General features: G+C 50.0%; 1 protein-coding gene and 1 pseudogene across 1 annotated transcript in view; both read right to left on the bottom strand.

The window, feature by feature from the left end:
* SLC6A6 (solute carrier family 6 member 6) overlaps positions 1–17,484 on the bottom strand; it is a 291,079-nt gene that overhangs the window by 257,046 nt on the left and 16,549 nt on the right. The gene's annotated exons all lie outside the window — the stretch shown is intronic.
* Positions 2,577–4,465, bottom strand: LOC147693017 (18S ribosomal RNA; annotated as a pseudogene).

Consider the following 17,484-nt stretch of genomic DNA (forward strand, 5'->3'; position numbering starts at 1 on the left):
CTGTTTCCCCAGTTATGTGATCCTGTGCAAATTAATCTATCTCACTGTCATTGTATTCTTTTATATTTCTTGACTAGTGCCATCTTCAAAAGGTCATATATTTATATTGGTGCATATACTCCTATGCACAGATGTATGTATATGGATTTGTACCTATACGCCTATGCTCAGATGTATGTATATGGATTGGAACCTATACGCCTATGCTCAGATGTATGTATATGGATTGGTACCTATACGCCTATGCTCAGATGTATGTATATGGATTGGTACCTATACGCCTATGCTCAGATGTATGTATATGGATAGGTACCTATATCAGAGTGCAGATTCAGAGTGCAGATTCAGAGTGCAGATTCAGAGTGCAGATTCAGAGTGCAGATTCAGTGGGTGACTCTATGTGTGTGTGGGTGGCTTTGCGTGTGTGGCTCTGTGTGGGTGTAAAATGCAAGAGGTCATGCATTTGCGAGCGATTAAGCTATTGGCATTGTAAATGACAATGCCATTTATTTATGTTTTTAAAAAAACACATAAATAAAAATAATGTCAAGAGCAATGCCAATAGCTCTAACTTTAACAAAGGCAAAACCATTGCATTGTAAATGCTTGTTTTAATGTAGGTGCTCGTTATGGCAAGTATGAAGAATAGACTAGATAAACCTTGACCCAGTGAGACACTGATGATGGTAACAGTAGTCTTGAGCAGTGGAGGAGCAGAGTCTTTTTTAGGGTCTTAATTATTGTTCTATTATTGTCTTGAGAAACTGACATCTGTGTTTTTTATGCATGATGATCTGTGACCTGAGCATTCCACTGGACTAGGTGATGTACCAGTGCAATGATGGTGCAGGCTTTCATGGATCTCTTGTTAGCGTTGTAATGTTGGTCTGTTCGTATTTTTTCAAGGATTTGAAAGTTGGATAGAAGTTCAGTGATCACTTTTTTCACCTATAAAAGCCTCTCAGCGAACCGCCCACTCCTAGCCATCCCGTTTCACTTCATCTGAAAGTTTTCTTGTTAATTGCAGCTCCAGACGGGCGCTACAATTAACCCATAAACTTTAACAAAGGCTCTCAATCACCCTGCAGCTGCTCTTTATTAACCCCTTGCCTGCTGATGACGGAACCGCTCCGTCATCAGCTGCGGTGGCGCTGTGCTGATGACGGAGCGGTTCCGTCATGGCCCGCTCGGAGCGCCTGCGCGGTGCGAATTCCGCGCCTGCGCTGAGCGTTCCATTGAGCGGGGCGGGCCATGACGGAACAGCTCCGTCATAAGCACAGCGCAACCGACGCTGGTGACGGAGCGGTTCCGTCACCAGCATGCGGCCGCCGCGCGGCCGCCCAGCCCCCTTAGCACTGCGGCGGAATAGCCGCCGCAGTGAAGGTGTTAAGAAAAGAAATGCAGCAACTCTAGGGGCAAGGGGCAAGGAGATGAAAAGAGAGGGACAGAGAGAGGGGGCAGAGAGAGAGAGTCAGAAATAGGGGCACAGAAAATGCAGAGAGAGGGGAAAAGAAAAGGGCCACAGAGAGGGGCAGAGAGAGAGAGAGGTAGAGAGAGGGAAACAGAGATGGGCAAAGAGAGAGGTGCACAGAGGGGGCAGAGAGAATGGCACAGCGGGGGACACAGAGCGATGAAGAGACACAGGCATAGAGAGGGGATGAGATAGGTGCACAGAGAGGAACATTGATAGGGGCAGAGAGAGACACACAGACAGGGGCACGGATGGGGAGAGAGAAGGACACAAAGCGAGGGGCAGAGAGGGGCACATAGAGTGGCAAAGAGAGGGGCAAAGAGATGACAAGAGAGGGACAGAGAGAGAGGCAAAGAGAGGGGCACGGAAAAGGCACAGAGAGGGGCAAAGAAGGGCACAGAGAGGGGCACGTAGAGAGAGAGGTCGAGAGAGGGGCACAGAAAGGGGCGGAGAGAGGGGCAAAGAGATGGGCACAGCGAGGGGCAAAGAGAGATGACAAGAGAGGGACAGAGAGAGGGGAAGAGAGGAGACAGAGGCAGAGAGAGGGCAGGGGGGGCATATAGAGGGGCACAGAGATGGGCAATGAGAGAGGGGTACAGAGAGCAGCACAGAGGGGGCAGAGAGAGGGGCACAGCGAGGGACACAGAGAGATGAGACTCAACACCATTTGTCCCTCATGTGGGCATGTCCCTCATGTGGGCATGTGGGAGGTTGCCGCTACTACTTGCTGACCGTCATGTGGGCCTCCCCATCTGTCCCTGAGCCACTGGGTGCAGGGATGGGGGCATGTTTCACCTGCATGGTGACCAGATGGCCAGACCCCTCTGCACAAGATGGACGCCGACAGCTGGGGGTTGCATAACTAATTAGCATGGAGGAGTATCGTTTGTTACACAAATTAACCAGACAAATCGTTCCACCAACTAAGAACGGCCATGCACCACCACCCACAGAATCAATCAACAGCTATCAATCTGACAATCATTCCCATGTCCGGGATAGGTGAGGTTTCCACTGTTGGGTCAAATTAGGCTGGTATGCTCGACTCCTGGTGGTGCCCTTCCGTCAATTCCTTTAAGTTTCAGCTTTGCAACCATACTTCACCAGGCACCCAAAGACTATGGTTTCCCCGAAGCTTATCGGTGAGTCATGGAAATAACACTGCCGAATCGCTAGCCGGCATTGTTTAAGGTTGGAACTACGATGGCATCTGATAGTCTTCGAACATCCAACTTTCATTCTTGATTCAAGAAAACATTCTTGGCAAAAGCTTTCACTTTGGCTAGTCTTGAGCCAGTCCAAGAAATTAAACTCTAGCTGCACAATACGAATGCACCAGTCCCTCTTAAGCATGGCCCAGTTCCGAAAACCAACAAAATTGAACCAGAGTCCTATTCCATTATTCCTAGCTGAAATATTCAGTTGGCGGTCTGCTTTGAACACTCTAATTTTTTCAAAGTAAACCCTTCGGACCCCCAGGACACTCAGTCAAGAGCATCAAGAGGGGCCGAGAGGCAGGGCCTGGACAGGCGGTACCCCGCCTTGCTGCAGACCACCAGCTCAATCCCAAGAACCAACTACTAGCTTTTTAACTACAGCACCTTTAATATACGCTATTGGAGCTGGAATTACCATGGCTGCTAGCCTCAGACTTGCCCTCCAATGGGTCCTCGTTAAAGGATTTAAAGTGTACTCATTTCAAGAACAGGGCCTTGAAAGTGTCCTGGATTGTTATTTTTCATCACTACTCAACCTGGAAGCCACCCTTCAGCCTGGAACGAATCCTGGTGGCCAGCTGCTCTGTGATCCCCCCGCCTTGATGGACTACGCACGTAACCTCTGCATTATACTTGACCCATCGCTCACAATAAACTGCCAAATCAACGCAATTCCCTCATACTGCTTCCACACACTCTGCCTGCTTCCAAAGACATTCAGATGGATCCCCAAAGAATTCAAAAAGATGATCACCCACGCAATCATCACCAGCAGACTCGACTACGGCAAAGCACTCTACGCCAGTGTCACCCAGAAACAGCTCATGAAACTACAGCCAGACTGATCTTAACATCCCCAATCGCAACCATATTATACAACACCTCCGAAAACTCCACTGGCTCAAAGTCAACAAGAAATTCCCCTTCAAGGTCTCCACTCACGCCTACAAAGCACTGCACGATGAAGGAACAGCATACCTGAACCTCGCATTACACATACCAGCCAGATGACTCTGCTCCGTCCAACTCACCGTAGCCTCTGTGCCCAGGATCCACAAGACCAGAAATGGAGAAAGCTCATTCTCCTACCTCACCACCAAGACCTGGATCACCCTGCCCCTCTACCTCAGGCAACGCCTGCTGCTGACCCAATTCAAGAAGGGCCTCAAGTCCTGGCTCTTTGCATGATCCTCCACCCAGTGCAACCAGCAGCAGCCCACCCCCAGCGCCTTGAGACCCTCACAGTTGAGTAGCCGTGCTATACGAATGCCTGATTGATTGATTGATTGATTGATTGTTTGATTGGTTGACTTCCATGAGTTGGGAGCAGGTGAATCGTGCACCTGCTGCCTTCCTTGGATGGTGTAGCCACTTCCCAGGCTCCCTCTACTTAATCGAACCCTGATTCCTGTTACCCGTGGTAACCATGATAGGCACAGAAAGTATCATCTAAAGTTGGTAGGGCAGGCATCTGAAAATATCATCAGCATCACAGGAACATGCGATCAGCCCGAGGTAATCTAGAGTCACCAAAGCAGCTGGGTGAGCTCGGATTGGTCTTGGTCTGATAAATGCATGCATCCCGGGAGGTCACCCCTCATCGGCATGTATTTGCTCTAGAATTACCACAGTTATCAGTAAGTAACAGATGGAGTGATCAAAGGAACCATAACTGATTTAATGAGCCATTCGCAGTTTCACTGTATGGGCCATGTGTACTTACACATGCATGGCTTTATCTTTGAGACAAGCATATGCTACTGCAAGGATCAACCAGGTAGCCGCACTTGCTGGACAGGATTGTTCGGAGCCATGACCAACCTTTGCACCCCTCAAGAGCATTGCTGGGGAAGTTCACCCACCTGGGGGACTTGCTGGGAGGACAGGTGCAGTCACACGGGCACCGACAGGCCCAGCCGTCTTCCTGTAAGAGAGAGGCGGGCCGAGGCACAGCCTGAGCAAGGCAAGATTCAGTGACACCCCACGAAACAGTAGTTCTGAGCTGTTGTCGAAATTCGCTGGGCGGCGGAGGGTGACAGTGTGGCACACAGGGAACTGGACCGCCAGGCGCCTGCCCAGGACTTAGCACCACCGACCCCCTCCACTCTGGACAGACCACTGGGGGGGGGGGGCGCAGGCTGCCATGGCTGCTTGGCCTTCACTCTGCTGGGTAGGGGAAGGGCCTCCACCAAGCTGCATGCCCTCGAGTCGGACAGTCCCTGGCAGGGTGGAAGCGCTTTCCTTGAAACAACAGCCAAGGCTGGCCAAACGGTCCATATGTAAACAGACCAAGCATGCCCAATTGATCGCAGTACACAGCATCGTCTGGCCCCTCTCCAGGCAGGCCGCCCTGCACAGGGATGCCAGCTTCATGTCCCAGCATGCTCCAACGAAAGGCAGCCTGAGATGAAACGCCTATACGAAAGGGCTGGGAGGCAAGTGTGGACCCAGGCCTCTGGGGGCCCCGGTGGGCAGGCCAATGCCCTGGCTTTGCCTGCCTCAAAACCGCAAAACCTCATGGGGCTCTGAGATACCCTCTCACAAGTAATCAAGAGCAAAAATACCCCCCTTTCCTGTAATCCGTGTGCACTGAGTGACGGTGGAGACTGAAGGCGAAAATGCACCCAGCCTCCTGGCTGGGATCGGGGAGGCAAAAAAACTCTTATCTGGACTTCCAGGGTCCCTCAGCAATCTGGTAGTGCCTCTGGAAAGTATTGCATGTGACCCGATGACCGGGCTCAAAAAACAGTCATCTCGTCATGCTGTGCCTTAACAAACAGGACTTCTGCTTGTTCTTGGAGCGTACGGGGGCTTGACAGACCGGTGGCTCGGAGCCACACCTGGCCTGAGGCATGGGCCGGCGTGGGTGGCCCCGAATGGCCTTGAGCCAGCGCCCAAAACCACCTTAAATGCAGGCGAAGCAGAGGGAGGCCTCCCTGGGCCCAGTGTACCCCGACCCGGGACCTTGGCCGTGGGGCTTGCCAGGGGACAGAGCCCAGGGTGGAAGCGCCTACCCTGGTGCCAGGTGGGGCCCGGAGCCCGGTCAGTGCACCTGGGGAGACGAACCTGCACTTACCTGACAGTCGCCGCCACCGCCAGGAGTCATTTCAAGGCAGCCAGGAACCTTGAAGCACGCCGCCACCGCCAAGAGTCAACCAACAGCTGACTACACGCGCCGCCGCTCCGGGACTACAATTCCCGGCAGCCTACGCGGTGGTGCCGCGCTTTCTGACAACGCGAGGGCGCCAGGTGGCGCACATAAGCGGCACAGAAACCTGATTCACGGGATGCGAGCGGGACGCCCGGAGCGAAGCCCGGGCAAAGGGCGGGCCCTCTACGGCCCTCATCGGCAGGAAGAGGCAGGAGCAGGGCCAAGAACGCTGCCCAAAAACACTCAAGTAAGTGATACACTCTCTTCATCCCTGTAAGTGCCTGGGATATCATATTGATTTAAAACCCCACGGACCTGCATTGCTGCAACCTTGTAAAATGTCTAAAGCGAAAACATCCTCAGCTCCACTTAATACAATAGACAATTACATGGTACAGAAAGTTGCCAAAATTAACCAGGACAGGAGATCATCTCTGGGTCTTAGCTATTCGCCAGACTTGCTTATTGACAATACGCCTCTACCTACCCCAGCTCTTGATATCAGCAATGAGGTGTTTCAGACTCCACACAACAACCCATTGACCCAATTACTAGTAGCAATCAACGAACCAGCTCCCGAAAGTACAACTGACATTGACATTATTACTCTAGAAGAAGAAACCCCTACACCGGTCCCAGCTCCTAGAGTAACAAAGGGAGGGGGAAAGAATATACCAAAAAGGGGTGGTCTTCGATCAGGTAAAAAGCGCCCTGACGCTTCCCCCCAGGGGAATACTGGAGATGATACTAGGAGTAATGGGGGAGGAAAGGTTCATCTGGACGAAGACCAATTTAAGAAGCTGCTGAATGCCATAGATAATAAAATTAAAACTATTACCAAACCACTCCTAAGCAAAATTGACCAGCTCACAGAAGAGGTTACTAGACTGGGGGTGCTTTTGCAAAAAACAACAGAAGAAAGATCAAATACTGCTTTGTTAAATCCAGTTACAGCTGACCCAAAAACCACTAAAATTGCATCTGGGTCAGATTTTTCTGCAAATACTTCCCAGAGGCCTGTCCAAGGGGGGGAGGGATCGGGAGTCCCAAACCCAGTTACCATTGCTGAGGATTCTGCAGGGCCCAGCTCTAGAAGCACAAAAGATCTTGACAATATAGAGAAGGGGCCTGTTGAATTAATAGTGGAAGCTTCCCCACTAATATTGGTCCTAGCCAATGTCCCTCAACTAGAATCAGGGCAAGTAGAGAACACCCCTTCTTTGATAAATAAATCACTCCACTGGCTATCAAAGAACATGGTTTTTAAACCAGGAGGCAGGGACCAGTTGGCACAGGAAGTAGTAAAAGCTAGAAGGGTTGAATGGATCGGGGGTGGCATCAAAAAGTTCAAGGGGGATTGTGTGGTGCTACATTTCTCAGATCCAGAAGTTTTACCAAACATTCTAGCTAATATAAATCCCCCCCAGCGTAGATCCACCGAAATAGTGCCACTAACGTTGGATTTCTTTTACATAAAAAAGGGAAACATTCTAAATCCATCATTGCTGAAAACGAAATGGAACCCTGTAATAAGAAAAGCCAAAATCCCTGAAAATAAAAATAATTGGGGCATCTCGATCGAAAACAGGTTTTCTGCCCTTTCAGGCCTAAGCCAATGTGATTGACTGGAAAAATCGAGGAGTTTAGGGAAAACTAAGATTGTAAAGGTTAAACATGGAAATACTAGTACTCTTACGACATTAGGAACAGATTGCTGTGAGGGCAAGACACCTGACCCTAGAGATCACGCCTTTAATGCAGTAGAGAACAACTTACCAGCCGTTCATACTAGCATTAACGCTGTTGAAGTTATTTCTCCACCTCGTGCGCTTCTCTCTAACCAGACTATTCCCTTAAATAAGAGGAATATGGAAAGGGAAGGTAGCATTAAGTTCATTTCATGGAATATTGCGGGTATCCAACATAAAATAGAGACTCCAGACTGGTGCGAGTTCATTGACCGTTACGATATTGTGTTGCTACAGGAAACATGGTCAGTGTCACCAGTTTTTCGCCAGGGCTTTTAAAATTTTTACGTGCCCGTGAAAAAGAATACCAAGGGACGCCCTTCTGGGGGTCTAGTCATATGGATACGCCAATCTCTGCAATGTACCATCAAGCAGAGCCATATCACTAATAGCGACCTACTTTCTATCGTGCTCACCTGGGTTGATGGTCACAAGCTGGCAATATATAATATCTATGCAAGGGGAACCCAAGGGGGCACATTCTCTGATATATTAGGTGCTCTAGATAATGACTTAGAGATGCTACCTACGCAGTATACTATCTTGGTGGGTGGAGAACTAAACACAACATTTGAACCTTTAGGCTGTGAGGATAGCGATCTGACACGAGAGGAAGATACCAAATGGGGAATTCCCCAGTTAGACCTTCCGTTGGTAAAAAAGTGGACAGAAGTAGCAATACAGGTCAAAAGTTTATGCCTATCCAGAGGACTGAGGGCAGCCAATGGCCGCACTCCTTCTGACCTACAGGGCAGGCATACCTTTGATAACCTAAGATCAAGTAGTAGGATAGATTACATTTTGGTAGACGTTAGAGGATGGAGTAAAGTGGTCGATATGCAGGTAATTCCAAGGTTGGAGAGCAATCACAACCCCTTGTCTTTGCTCTTCAACATGGAACAAAGAGCAACTTCAGAAAACCCGGCTAGGAATTTCACGACCCTAGATGTTGTTCCATCTAACAATCTCCGTCACATTAAATGGATAACTTTGGTAGACAACCCAGAGGATAGGCAGGCCCTTGAGGGGTTAGTTATTGATGAAGTAACCAGACTACAGGCTTTAATGAATGATATAAATTTTAAACTACGAATTGAAGAGTCACAGCCAAAGTTTTTTGCTAACATACAGAAGCTATTCTTTAAAACAATTAAGAAGAGGAAGGGCATTGGACCACCCATAAAGAGGGGATGGTACGACCAATCCTGCAGAATAGCGAGACAAAATCTCAGTATAGCACTGAGATCTAAAACAGGAGTTTTAAATGCCAGGGACGAATATAGAAAAACCCAGATTAAGGCAAAAAAACGGTGGGATGAGAACCTTTGGCTAGACCTGAAGAAAGCATGTGTTGATAAACACCAGAAAGAGTTTTGGGCCATATTAAAGTGGGGCTCAGGGGGAATAGCTGATTGCCCGAAAAATCATGTAGCAAAGGAGTCCTGGGTGGACTTTTTCAAACCCCAATATGGAGACAATTCAGGTTCACAAACTGTTTTTCCTCCAGAAAGGGTATTTTTTACCAACGAACTATTTTCATTGAAAGATGTACATGAGGCAATGGATGGAGTGACCAGAGGTAGGGCGCCAGGAATCGATGGAATACCGGCAGCTGTTTTTTTTATCGGACAGGGACAGCTGGTGTAAATACTTTGTATGGCTTGGAAATGCCATTGCACAAGGGGCAAAGATACCAGCAACATGGAAAGGAGCGGAAATAATACCAGTCTACAAAAAAGGGGATAAGGCCCTACCAAGTAACTATCAGCCTCATCGATTGCGCCCAAAAACTGATGGGCAGGATGGTACAAAACAAGATACAAGCCTGGATAGTTGATAAGGACATCCTCTCCCCGTACCAAGCTGGATTCCGCCCTCTAACTAGCTCTGTCGATCAGGTATTCCACTTTTTAACTATATACTGGAAAAATGTAACCCTGCTAAACGGTCCTCTGTTTGCTGTTCTCGTTGACCTGAAGTCAGCCTTTGATTTAGTTCCCCGGCAAAAACTTTGGGTTGTCTTAAGGCATGGGTACTCACAAACTTTCTCTAAGGGGCCAAATTTACAGTGTAGTTTGTGGCCGAGGGCCGCACCGGTGGGGGCGTGGTCAGTGAGAGAGGGGGCGGGCTAGAGACAAAAAAAAACCTGTGACCATGAGGTTGAACACAGGCCCTGGCAGCGGATGTCTTTGTCCACTGAGCCACCAGACCGAGCATACACACATATCTCTCTCTCTCTGTCTCCCTCCCTCTCTCTATTTCTCTACCTCCCTCTCTCTCTCTCTCTCTCCGTTCCTCCCTCTCTCGTCTCCCTCACTCCCTCTGTCTCCCTCACCCTCTCTGTCTCCCTCCCTCCCTCTCTGTCTCCCTCCCTCCCTCTCTGTCTCCCTCCCTCTCTCTGTCTCCCTCTTTCTCTCTGTCTCCTTCCCTCTCTCTGTCTTCCTCCCTCTCTCTGTCTCCCTCCCTCCCTCTCTGTCTCCCTCCCTCTCTCTGTCTCCCTCCCTCTCTCTGTCTCCCTCCCTCCCTATCTCTGTCTCCCTCCCTCCCTCTCTCTGTCTTCCTCCCTCTCTCTTTCTCTACCTCCCCTCTCTGTCTCCATCCCTCTCTTTTTCTCCCTCCCTCTCTTTTTCTCTCCCTCTCTCTCTCTGTCTCCCTCACTCCCTCCCAATTCCTCCCTCCCTCCCTCCCTCTATCTCGCTCCCTCACTCTCTCTGTCTCCCTCCCTCTCTCTGTATCCCTCCCTCTCTTGGTCTCCCTCCCTTTCTTTGTCTCCCTCCCTCTCTCCGTCTCCCTTTCTCTAACTGTCTCCCTCCCTTTCTCTAACTGTCTCCCTCCCTCTCTCTCCCTGTCTTCCTCTCTCTCTCCCTCTCACCCTCTTTCTCCCTCCCTCCCTCCCTCCCTCCCGTTGTCTCCCTCCCTCCTTATGCCTCTGCCTCCCTCCCCTCCCCTGACTCTCCCTCTCTCTCCCTCCCCGACTCTCTTTCCCTCCCTCGCCTTCCCCTGACTCACCCTCTCTCCCTCTCTCTCTCTCTCCCTCGCCCTCACCTGACTCTCTCTCTCCCTCCCTCTCCCTCCCCTGACTCTCTTCCTCCCTCCCCTCACACTCCTTCCCTCCCCTCACACTCCCTCCCTCTGTCTCTCCCTCCCTCGCCCTCCCCTCACACTCCCTCCCTCTGTCTCTCCCTCCCTCGTCCTCCCCTCACACTCCCTCCCTCTGTCTCTCCCTCCCTCGTCCTCCCCTCACTCTCCCTCCCTCCCTCTGTCTATCCCTCCCTCGCCCTCCCCTGACTCTCACTCTCCCTCTCCCTCACCCTGCCCTGGCTCTCCCTCCCTCCCTCCCTCTCCCCTGACTCTCCCTCTCTCTCCCTCCCCTGACTCTCCCTCTCTCTACCTCCCTCCCCTCACTCTCCCTCCCTCCCCTCACACTCCCTCCCTCTGTCTCTCCCTCCCTCGCCCTCCCCTCACTCTCCCTCCCTCCCTCGCCCTCCCCTCACTCTCCCTCCCTCTGTCTCTCCCTCCCTCGCCCTCCCCTGACTCTCACTCTCCCTCTCCCTCACCCTGCCCTGGCTCTCCCTCCCTCCCTCCCTCTCCCCTGACTCTCCCTCTCTCTCCCTCCCCTGACTCTCCCTCTCTCTACCTCCCTCCCCTTACTCTCCCTCCCTCCCTCCCCTCACACTCCCTCCCTCTGTCTCTCCCTCCCTCGCCCTCCCCTGACTCTCACTCTCCCTCTCCCTCACCCTGCCCTGGCTCTCCCTCCCTCCCTCCCTCTCCCCTGACTCTCCCTCTCTCTCCCTCCCCTGACTCCCCCTCTCTCTACCTCCCTCACCCCCCCTCTCTCTACCTCCCTCACCCCCCCTCTACCTCCCTCACCCCCCCTGGCTCTCCCTCTGTCTCCCTTCCCTGACTCTCCCTCTCTCGCCCTCACTCTCCCTTCCTCAACCTCCCCTGTCTCTCCCTCCCTCTGTCTCACCCTCCCCTGACTCTCCCCCTCCCTCTCTCACTCCCTCCCTCGCCCTCCCCTGACTCTCTCACTCCCTCAACCTCCCCTGACTCTCCCTCCCTCTGTCTCGCCCTCTCTCTCCATCTCTGTCTCCCTATCTCTGTCTAGGCAAGGTGTATTAATTCTATTAGAAATATCACGAAAAGCAAGAGCTATTTGCTGCACACATCGAACCACCTTCCCCAGCCTTCCCAAAATCTGCAGCACATTATTAGTGACTCCCTAATGTAGAGGGTGCACGAGAGCTGGCTGGACCACTGCAGCAGAGATCAGGTGTAATCCGGAGGGCAGAGATTCCAAATAAGGCTGGGCTGATTCAGACTTTCATCCCTTCAGTGTCGATAAAACAAATGCTACTCGAGGCTGCGCAGAGTGATCTCCAAGTTCATGCTCGGCTCGGTTCAATCAGTCACGGGGTTTGTCCTGATCACTGTAATTGTCCAACAATTCCCCCCTCCCCCCCCTCTGTGGCAGCCCGGGATGAGTCAGCTTGCCTGGCGCGCACACAGCCGGAGCACTTCACAGTTCTTTAAAAGACCATTAAATCGTTAATGAGGCTTTGTTCTGTTTCATCTCTTATGAGGCCCCTGCAGCTCCACTCTATGGCTGGAATTTCCCGGCCCCCCTAGAGCAGAGCCTCTCCGAGTCAGGCTGCATCAACCGGCGGTGTTTACTAAAACTCTTGAATTTTTTTTTTTTAAACTGGTACATGTCTGCAAGGTCCGGCGGGCCGCCAAGGAAGGCTTGCCGGGCCGCCACCGGCCCGCGGGCCGTACTATGAGTACCCCTGTCTTAAGGGAACACGGAATAAGCCCTGAACTACTAACTTTGCTTGTAAGGTTGCATGAGAACAATTATGCCCGGATTAGGTGGGGAGCCCAGGGAGATGTCACGGAATCCTTCCCTGTTGAGAGAGGCGTGAGACAGGGCTGCGTCCTGGGCCCCACCTTATTCTCTCTCTACATCAATGGCATAGTTGACTTTTTGAAGCAACTTCCGACGGATGCTCCACTATTAGACGGGAAGTGAGTTCCAGTACTAATGTTCGCAGATGACACCTTGCTGGTCTCGAGGACCCCCAGCGGTTTACAAAAGACAATAAATGCTTTTGGTGACTTCTGTCGGATTCGGGGCTTGGAAATAAATACATCAAAGACTAAATTTATGAATCTGAATCCCACTAAAAAATTCAAGGGGAAAATGGTTTACAACGGGGCTTTTTTGGAAGAAGTGGATGCTTTTACCTATCTAGGCATCTCTTTAAATGCTAACATGAACTGGAGATCACATATGGATTCTGTAGTGCTAAAATTTAACCAGCTGGCAGGGGCAATAGCCCAAAAGCACAAATTTTCATTTACAAAACCAATCCAGCCCATAATGGAGATTTATGGTATGAAAGTGAAGTGCTGGGTGCATGTCTTTATGGATCAGAATTATGGGGTTTCACCAATTTGAACACTTTAGTAGTTGCAGAAAATAAATTTCTACGGCGCATAATTGGTGTCCCACAGAGTACCCCCTCCACCCCACTTCATTATGATCTTGGAGGAAAAAGATCGAGGATATGGTCAGACTGCGTCCCCTCCTATATTGGAGGCGCATAAAAACTACTCCTGAGTTGAGTCATTACGCAGCTGCCCTTTTGGATGTTGATAACTCTGACACTTTCCATAAAGTACTTTGGCTTAAAGAAGTGAGGAAACTACTTCAAAAACTGCACCTTGAACACTTGTGGTCTGCAGTAGACCCAGATGAGTTTCCATCAAAGACTACATTGAAAAAATTGTACTGGGACATGATAAACAACGCTGCATTGACTTCCAATCAACCATCAGTCCTGACATCCCAGTTTTTGGAAGTTAAAACGATCCCAAAATTTGAACAGTACTGGGATTTGATCTCCAAGCCTCTAGATAGGAAACTGTATTTTTAGTTTAGAATTGGCTCTTTACCTCTAAATGCTTTCACGGTCAAATGGTCTCCTGATAATGTAAACACTTGTTTTTATTGTAAAACACATGTAGAGGATATCCCACATTTTTTATTTGTATGCCCCTTATATGCTGCCCCAAGGAATTAATGGTTGAAGCCAGCATGCAGAAATGTGGGTACAAGGAAATATTTAGAGGCCTTAAGGATTTTAAAATCAAACAGTGCCCCTAACCTTGCAATTGCTGTAGCTAAATACATGGGGTGGGCATGGATAATACGCACGCGCACTTTAAAACTCTTATGAATTATTTGATTATCAAACCTTTCTTTTTTAAACTTTGTGCTGTGTCCCTATTTTTAAAATGTTCCTTTTTCACTGCGTTATTCGTCAACAAAGTACAAACTGTATGGAATTTAATATGTTTTTAATTATTTTAGATTAGTATTTATTCTGTTTAGCTTAGGGATATATGCTTTTATGACAATGTTGTCGAATAAAGTATTTAAACTTGAACTTGCACCTGGGCCCGGACGTGCAGGGAAGGCCTCCCCCGGCCTGCTGGACCATGTCCCTGGGCTCTGCTACTCGGTGGGCCACTTGCTCATCTATGACCTAGTGCCACTGCACATGCTGCACTAATGATAGTCGAGACCTTAGCCTATATGGCCGGGATTTGGTGGTGCTTTGTACCAGGTGTGTGTCCCAAAAGTGACGTAAAACTATCATAAAGAGTTGGGCTGGGATTTACTATCCAACGAAAATCATGATTTGCGTTAGAAAGTCACCCAAAGTAATGCAAAGTAGCAATAGGTGATTCTTTGCATTACTTTGCGACAAGGAGGCGTTGCACGGGTGATACATGGGCATTCCCATGCAACCACCCTTGGGTTTTGCTGCACTTCTCTATCTACTTAAATTCATAGATACAGATTTCTGTCAAACCTCACGCCTCCTCAAGACATGCATAACAAGGAGAAGTGTTTTAATTTCTTCTTATTTTCCCTATTCTGCAAGAGTGCTTTATTGCACAGCACACATACAAAGGAGGAAAATACTTACAGCATAGTTTTGTATTGAAAGGGAACCCTTTCAGTACAAAAACTATGCTCGCGACAATGCAGAGACCATCGCCCTGTGGCATAAGGCAGCATAAAGCACGTGAGCACAAGCAGAGAAGAGAACAGTGCCACTGCTTAGTAGATATGGCTCTGTTCTGTTATCTCCCATTCACACAGCGCAGTACTTTTATTTACTTCCAGTACAAAACCTATGCTTTAGGGAAGGCATAGTACCTTGCAGTATGGCACAATGGTGTGTGCGTTGACACATGGCCGCCAAAAGTGTGCCAGCGCTGGGGGAGAAACAATGAGCCACAAATTACTAAATATGGTGCATTTTTCAGCTTTAGTTAATGTGCTGCCTTGTGTCAAATATTAGTAAATCTATTTTTGCTTCTTGGTTGGGTTATTTTGCTTGGCCTAGCTGGGGGCAGCAACATATCTTTTGGAAAGCAAATCAAAATGCTTCGTACATCCACTAATATGCATCACAGTATAGAAAATTGGAAAAGATCTTTTTTTTTTATTCCTCAAGAAAAAAATATAGAAAGGTTACAGCTAGCTTAAACAGAACTCAGATGAGTATAATTTAAGTTATAACTCACGTGAGGAGCTCTGCACAAATTATTTTTGATGTAAAGAAGTAAATAAAATAACCCATTTTGAAATACTGATACATTATTGCTCATTCTGGACAGCAACCTCTTGGTGTTCCACAGTGGGTGATGGACACGGCGAGAGAGGGAAAGCTTAAGAATATAAATGACAAGTAAATGTTTAACAAGAAAACAAACATTTTGGGTGGACTTTCCTCCTGATTTCTACAGAAGTAGATAAACAGCCGTGGAGCACAGAGATGAGAACGTTTTGAATGGATGTGAGGACTGCCACCGATGGGATGAGGGCCCTGTGAGAGCTGAGGCCTGTAGGGACAGTGCCCTGTGAAAGCTGGGACTGGTGGGGACAGAGCTTTGTGAGAGCTGGGCCTGATGGGGACAGGGCCCTGTGAGAGCTGGGACCGGTGGGGACAGGGCCCTGTGAGAGCTGGGTCTGATGGGGACAGGGCCCTGTGAGAGCTGGGACCGGTGGGGACAGGGCCCTGTGAGAGCTGGGTCTGATGGGAACAGAGCCCTGTGAGAGCTGGGACCGGTGGGGATAGGGCCCTGTGAGAGCTGGGACCGGTGGGGACAGGGCCCTGTGAGAGCTGGGACCGGTGGGGACAGGGCCCTGTGAGAGCTGGGTCTGATGGGGACAGGGCCCTGTGAGAGCTGGGACCGGTGGGGACAGGGCCCTGTGAGAGCTGGGTCTGATGGGAACAGAGCCCTGTGAGAGCTGGGACCGGTGGGGACAGGGCCCTGTGAGAGCTGGGACCGGTGGGGACAGGGCCCTGTGAGAGCTGGGTCTGATGGGGACAGGGCCCTGTGAGAGCTGGGACCGGTGGGGACAGGGCCCTGTGAGAGCTGGGACCGGTGGGGACAGGGCCCTGTGAGAGCTGGGTCTGATAGGAACAGAGCCCTGTGAGAGCTGGGACCGGTGGGGATAGGGCCCTGTGAGAGCTGGGACCGGTGGGGACAGGGCCCTGTGAGAGCTGGGACCGGTGGGGACAGGGCCCTGTGAGAGCTGGGTCTGATGCGAACAGAGCCTTGTGAGAGATGGGTCTAATGAGGCAGGTTCCTGTGAGAGCTGAGTCTGCTGGAAACAGGGCCATGTGTGAGCTGGAACCGGTGGGGCAGGGCCCTTGAGCTTGGTCTGATGGGGACAGAGCCTGTGAGCTGGGCCTGAGGGGGACAGGGCCATGTGAGAGCTTGGTCTGATGGGGACAGAGCCTGTGAGCTGGGTGAGAGGGGGACAGGGCCGTGTGAGTTCTGAGCCCTATAGGGACAGGGCCCTGAGAGCAGGGACCAGTGGGGACAGGCCTCTGTGAGAGTTGGGTCTGAAGTAGCGCTAATATGTTTGGGTGTGAATAATATCAATCTGGCCACTTTGCGAACACTCTGACTTGCTTTATTTCGTTTTTGTTTACTTATTTTTCATAATGTGAACCTTTTGTTCCCAAAGCCCACTGTGAAAACAAAAATGTTGACTTCCCACCTTTGCTACTACAAGGAGACTGAGGCCTGTTGCTATATAAAAGTGTCTGTAAGGTTTAGCACTGCAGAGTCAGTGCTTCATGCAAGACTAATCAATTACAGTGACAGCAAAGTATGCTTGGGTCCGGTTTGCAAACAAGCACTGGCGCAGCAGTCTGTGAGTTCAACTGTGCCGGAGCTGCCGCTGATTGGTGGAACACTGTACAGCAGAGCATCAATAGTGCGCAGTATAGTAAAACACCACAAAGAATAGTGTAGCAAAGCACAGCACAGTCCAGCAAGCCACAGAACTGTGCCGCAAACATAAGACTGGTATAAAAAGCACAGTGCACAACGTTACCGCACAATACAGTCCAGAAAACAGTGCAAGATAGCACACGACAAAAGCACAAATCCGGACATTTTCAATACGGGAAAACCCCTTGGCACTCGATTAAAGCATTGAACATCAAAGCAGAGCAGAACATAACACAGCAATACACAGCACATTAAAGTACAGCACTGTACACAGTGCAATGCAAAACAGCAGCGCCTAATAGAACACAGCACCGCGCACAGCATACATACACAGGACAGCACAGAACACAGCAGAACGGCATGATAAAGCACAACAGAGCACAGGACATGCACAGACACACTCATGCAGCTCAACCAGACCCCTGCAGCCCACACCGTCCGCAGAACAACTAAGCACTCGACCCCCATACTAGACAACTAGGTTCCAGGTGGTCTTGTACAGCACTCGCACAGACGCTCTACACAATATCTAGACTCCATTCCCTAAAGAACTAACCCCGAAAGGCTGCACTACAG

The sequence above is a fragment of the Lissotriton vulgaris genome, chromosome 9 (genome assembly GCF_964263255.1).
Source record: "Lissotriton vulgaris chromosome 9, aLisVul1.2, whole genome shotgun sequence".
In the NCBI taxonomy this organism is placed as follows: domain Eukaryota; kingdom Metazoa; phylum Chordata; class Amphibia; order Caudata; family Salamandridae; genus Lissotriton; species Lissotriton vulgaris.